Source organism: Lactuca serriola, unplaced genomic scaffold (genome assembly GCF_051521515.1).
Source record: "Lactuca serriola cultivar US96UC23 unplaced genomic scaffold, Lser_US96UC23_V15 Lser_V15_Un002, whole genome shotgun sequence".
In the NCBI taxonomy this organism is placed as follows: domain Eukaryota; kingdom Viridiplantae; phylum Streptophyta; class Magnoliopsida; order Asterales; family Asteraceae; genus Lactuca; species Lactuca serriola.
This window is the reverse complement of record NW_027629673.1, coordinates 25,001-31,900: the sequence shown is the minus strand read 5'-3', so window position 1 is coordinate 31,900 and position 6,900 is coordinate 25,001.

Here is a 6,900-nt window from a genome sequence, read left to right as displayed (position 1 = left end):
CACTGTTGAACATCTCGCAGGAAACAAAAACGTACTGGCAGACTGCCTCACCCGTGACTTCAGGTATACCTTACATCATCCATGATCTCACTCGCTCCTCTCGAGCCCTATAAAAGGATATGATCCTCAAGACATATTTCCTCACAAAAACTTCACCTACAAAAAAGAGAGGGGGAGATTAGAGAAAAAAGTAAACAAAATTTGAGTTTACAAAAATGGAAGACCTCAACACTTTGAGGATGAAGAAACAAATGCTCCTCATAGAGCTATCTGCAATTGAGCAGAAAATCAACTTGTATGAACAAGTAACAACGGTCACCAATGTACCGGAAAGCGAAAGCTCAAAAACAAAGGCTATTCCAGTGCAAACGGCACCTGGTAAAGAATCAACAAATCCGTTGAAAGCTGATGCTTTGCTAAAAAGCATAATAAAGGAGACAGCTACTCCTCTTCCTGATGGAAAAACTAGCTTGTTGGTTGATACCAATCCTTGTACTGAAGGAATCAGTAAAATGACAACCTTGTCACCCATTAACAAATCTGTGCAGGAGTTTACACCAGATTACAAAAAAGCTCTTAACAAAGAAGCTGAAAGATTTTATGTAATCTACAAAGGACCTCATGCCGGTGTTCATACTGACTGGGGAATTACAGAAACATTCTGTAAAGTTGATAAAGTTACTTGCAAAAAATTCAGAAATGAAGCATCTGCAAGATTAAGCCTTGCCACTTATCAAGACGATACAAGCAAGACTAACCAACCACTTCTTCGACCAAAAATTCATAAAGTCAAAGAAGCTCACAGAGACCAAAGGTTTGACGTTCCAAATAACGCTCAACAAATGGTTAACTATCCTGAAATCTCTTTCGAAGACTTCAGAACAATCTGGAAGAAAGCAAGAGCTGCATGCCCAGAAGACCTTGTTCATGAAAAGTTTTTCACTACGGACAAGAAAACAAAAAGTCTGTTCAACTTCCTCGAAGGATCAGATGCAAAATTAGTCTACCAAGCCTTTCAAGCTGGACTAATCGACAATATCTACCCAAGTTGCAACCTTCAAGAACTCATTTTCTTCCCAAGCAACATGGTAGAATCCATTAAAAACTTTCGAAAGAAAGTACTTAAAGCAAAAGATAATCCGATCTACATCAGATGCATCTCTTCACTCCCAGAATGGATTCAAGAATCAACTCTTTCTCCATACCACTTTCTGGAAATTGGTCTTTCTAAAACCAATAGAGATATTGAACAATCTCAACCAATGGAAGACAAAGATCTACCTTTTACAGAGATTCTTCATCCCAATCGCATCAATGGTTTAAGAAGAATATCAGAAAAAATCATCGAGATTATCTCTGGTTCAAAAAAGAAGATTAATTATACCGACTCGCATTGTATAATTACAAGCTGGAGTTACAACAACACCAGCCAAGAAGATCTTCGTCAAGCCTCCAAGTTTGGCGAAAAATTCATGAACAATAGCATGGAAGTATCCAATGCTACACGCCAACACTTCTGCCGACATGCAGAACAACTTTTTGAAGAACATCTTTGTCACTTTTGCGAAAGCAAAGATTCGGAGACAATGGAGGGACCCCCCTCTGAAGATGACAAATCATCATCATCTTAAAGAAAGATGCTTCACGTGTCAAATGGCCCCAGCCACTCGAAATAATAATGCCCTTCTTCATTATTAGAAGCTTTCTAGCTGTCCACAATAATGTAATCTTTAGTGGATAAAAACGTCATGCCTGACATATTAGGCAAGGATCAGACCCTCTCAATGTATCTATAAATTGAGAGTTATGTTTTGTTTTAGAGACATCGCAAGAACGAGTGCAAGAAAAAACACTCTCTATCTAAAAATTTTCAGTTCAATGTCTAGTGAGTAATTCCTCCCTTAGAAGGGGAAAAATGTAAAATATTGTAAGAGTCTTCCCTTTTTGGGAACTCTGTTATCAATAAATCTTTGTTTTGTTATTTTTGAGTGTTCATACAATTTAGAGTGATGAAACTTGTAAGTGACAGAGTGTCAGGTCGACGATGATTAACAGTACCACAGGCACCATGCCAACAGGGAAAGCAACCACACAGACCAATGAACGACACAGGCTGGCTTGAATAGTTTCTATCTATGTAAGTATAACACTCACTACATCACAATTACACATTTATTGATACAAGAGTCTTCTTTTCACAATTTTTATATTTATTCCCTTCTTTGTTAAAACATAAATTCCGTACACATCCACACACCCAAACTGGTATCAGAGCCTTGATAAATATGGCATTACATTATAATAAAACACTTTACAGAGTAAAGTTTGAAAGCCGTCTTCATCTTAACTTATGTTGAAGATGAAGACGGCTTTCATGCAAATCTTTTAATAAAACAAGACCTTCTCTCTAGAGTTAAGAAAATTGATTTAAAAATAAAGAAAGAAAACATTTTCAAAAATGTTCCTTCTAAACTTAGTATTCTAAATCCCCTTAAAAGGAAAAATGAAATTTTCTACTTTGTTAGTACTAAAGAAATGTCCGTAGACATAAAAGATACAATAGGAGCTGTCTTTCTACCCCTTTTAACTAAGGAGCAAATACATAATAACTTAAAAAGTATTCCAGTTGAGATTAGATCAAAAATTAGAATGGTCCATATCGGAGCTGTAAAAATTTTGTTAAAATCCCAATTCCAAGCAGGAATAAATTCTCCCATAAAAATGGCCTTAATTGACAACAGAATTACTGACAGACAGGACTGCATCTTAGGTGCTGCAAAGGGAAACCTTGCTTACCAAAAGTTTATGTTTTCAGTCTATCCAAAGTTTGCTCTGGATTTAAAATCTGCAAATATAGATAAAACCTTATCTTTTATACATCACTTTGAAAGAAGTGACCTAATGAGTCCAGGTGATAAACCTTTCACCATAACATATCTCATAGGATATGCCCTGACCAACAGTCACCATAGCATAGACTATAAGAAAGACGAGTACATCGAACTTGATGATGTCTTTTCAGAAATAGGCCATGTCAAAGATAAACAATTCTGCGACATAAATCCTCAAGAAAACTCTTGGGTTTTAAATATAGCTAGAAATAAAAAAGCTCTAGGAGAAACTCTTAGACCAAGAATTTCTATGGATTCACTCCACATAGGAGAAAGCTCGGAGAGAAAAGATAATAACCTAATAAGAAACATGTCTTTAAAAATTGATAGTCTACGCCAGAATATCAAACAAATCACTGACATTATAAATGAATAATAAAATTGATTTTCCTCATTTCTATAAAAAAGGTAAAACAGTCAAAATTAAAACTCTTGACGATAATACTGAAAAGAAAGAATACGTTTTCTCTACTTCTGGTAAAGCTGGTGTTCAAACAATCGTAAATCATTGCAATAATCTCAACCAAATCATTGCAAGATGTCTTTTAAAAACTTCAAAAATAAGCCATTATCTTGGTATTTCAAGAGATATTTCTACAGATATTTCAAAAAATAAAATACCTTTTAACCAATTTAAAAACGATTTAGCCTTTATGGTTAAAAACAATCTTGATAAAAAAGATTTTGAAAAATTCTTCGAAGTTATTGAAAGACAAAATAAATTAACTATCAAGTTAACCCAGTCTATTGACAAACATTCAATTCTTTTAGAAAACTCTTTAAAAAACAACCAATTTGTTGAAGAAGTCGCCAAAAAGGCAAATATTGAGGGCACTCTTAAGGAAACCAACATTAAGATCACTAATATACATGATCAGTTAAAACAACTAATAGGATGACCTCGATACCCGAGCTCAATAAATCAATCACCTCGATACCCGAGATAAATAGATCAATCAATCTCCTTAATGAAAAAATTGATGGGCTGATTATAAACATGGACTTAACATTCAATAAATACGTAACCATTACCCAGTTGGAAGTAGCATCTGCAAAAATTATTGCAGACATTACTAAAGAGTTATCTGAAAAGATTGACTCTTGCCCATGTAATAAAGACATACTTGAGCACATCAAGAATATCTCCATCATAGAACAAAAAACCAAGCCTGGAAAATATTCAGGTCTTAAGAAATACTCACCTCCCAATCCTAGTGTTGGAAACCCTGACTTAGGAAGCTCAAAAGATTCCCAGAAAATTAACATTTTCAAGAAAGAATAAAAATGAAAGAAACAATCTCTGAACGTCTCGAGAAATATTTCTTTAACCTTCAATATGAAGATTATGATAAAACTGACCAAAAGCTTATTCAGCTTTTATCTTTAGAAACTGAAGAATGTGAAGAATTGTATCAAAAAGAACCCAAACTTTTTGATCAATATTTTAGAATGACTAAAATAAATGAACCCGATACTGAATCAGAACAAGAAGATAATTTTAAAACAAATACAAAGACTGTTAAGTTCGAATATTCAGATATGGAAGATGATGAAGCAGAATCTTCTTATACAGCCACAAGAAGAGGCAATAAAAAGAAATACGAGTTCAAAATGCCTGTCCACAATGGAATTCCAAATAGTGGCCAAGGACCCAATACGATCAATGTACTCAATATTGATTGTATCCAAGATTTAAAACTCAGAGAAAGAGTTGTAGAAAAATGGGTTACTGAGATTTCACTAATCTTACAAACAAATCCAGATGAATTTGAAAAAGCAAAAAATGTTCTACTACTTTTAGAACACAAAACTGATGGAATCGTGCAGAAATTCCTAAGAAACAATAATTGGAATGAAGAACTACATGGCTCAGATCTTTTTGATAATCTCATAAATGTCATATACACTACTTTCTTAGGTCTTGATTATATTTCTAATAAAGACTTCACCATTAATAAGAAGGTTGACATAGCAAGAGTTTCAATGACTAAACTCCAATTACATGATATTAGTCTTCTCGACAAATACACATGTATGTATGAATCATATTTGTATGATATTCCACAGAGAAGTGAATATGCGCAATGGATATCTGCTTATCTCATGAAAATTCCAATTATTGGAGAAACCTGTACAGACAGATGGAAAAAAGAAGCTACTGGAGAAATCCAGCAAACCAGTCTTTCTTACGCAACAAAAATTGCAAAAGAAGAAATTGATAGAATCTGTCAAGACAGATATAAACAACAAAAGCTTAAAACTATAAGCAAAGATTGTTGTAGCATTCTCTCTGATTTCAAAAACTTTGATATTGGAAAGAAAAATTATACTAAGAAAAAGCATAAAAACAAAAAGAAATACAAATCTTTTTGGAAAAAGAAAAGAAGAAAATTTTCACCAGGAAAATACTTCAAGAAACCATCAAAAGAAACACCTAAGAAAACTACTTCTTGTCCGCAAGGAAAGAAAAAATGTAGGTGTTGGATCTGCAATGAAGAAGGACACTACGCAAACGAATGTCCAAATAGAAAAAAATACCCTGACAAAGTCAAGGTTTTACAAACCGCTAACAATGGAGGCTATGAAGCTCTTGAAGAAGAGTATGATGGTACGCAACATGTTTTTATATATCATGTTGAAACAGAATCTTCATCAGACACTGAAGAATACGAATCAACAACGGATGACTCAGACTAGTCCCATACATACCTCGCTTTTCAGGGAGGAGGAGATTAACCATTTTTGCGTAAACCTCCAGAAGATTGATGATTCCCTTATCATGAATCTTACTAATCCAAACTCTATTTATGTTTCTGCCTTCCTTAACTTTAAAGGATATAAAAAATTTAGAGTACATTGTTTTGTAGACACAGGTGCATCTTTATGTCTTGCAAGCAAATTCATCATTCCGGATGAACTCTGGGAAAACGCTCCCAAAGAAATTAGTGCCACTATTGCAAATGGTGAAACCATAAAAATTAATAAAGTTTGTAGAAATATTAATCTCGAACTTTCAGGAGAACATTTCAATGTTCCCACTATTTACCAACAAAATTCAGGAATTGATATCATAATTGGTAACAACTTCTGTCAAGTCTATGGACCATTCATACAATGGATAGATAGAATTGCCTTTCATCTTAATAATGATATGGTAATTATAAAAAAGGTTACAGAGGCCTATAGCAAAGGAAAACCAGGTTTTCTTGAAACTCAAGAAAAAGGTTCTAAAGAAAAACAAATTCCAGGTACTAATATAACTCATGAAGAGATTAATAAAGAAAGGATTATTTCTATTCAAACTACCAGGTTCAAACAGATTGAAGATCTTCTTGAAAAAGTTTGTTCTGAAAATCCTATTGATCCAAATAAAACCAAAGGATGGATGAAAGCTTCAATCAAGCTTATTGATCCCAAAACGGTTATTAGAGAAAAACCTATGGTTTACTCTCTACAAGATAGAGAAGAATTTTCCAAACAAATCAAAGAATTACTTGATATGAGACTAATTATAGAATCAAAATCCCCTCATATGTCTCCTGCCTTTCTTGTCAATAAAGAAGCAGAGAAAAGAAGAGGAAAGAAGCGAATGGTTGTTAACTACAAAGCAATCAATGATGCAACTATTGGAGACTCACATAATCTCCCCAATATGCACGAACTCTTGACTCTTCTACGAGGAAAAAACATTTATTCAAGTTTCGACTGCAAGTCAGGTTTCTGGCAAGTTCTACTTGATGAAGAATCGCAGCTTCTCACTGCCTTCACATGTCCTGATGGACTCTTTCAATGGAAAGTACTACCCTTTGGGCTTAAACAAGCTCCTAGTATTTTTCAAAGACACATGCAGAATGCTCTTCGAGGCCTTGAAGGTTTCTGCACTGTATACGTTGATGACATCATGATCTTCAGCAAAAATGAACAAGAACACTATGTTCATGTCACACAGGTTCTCAGAACTATTTTAAAATATGGTATAATACTTTCAAAAAAGAAAGCTCATCTTTTC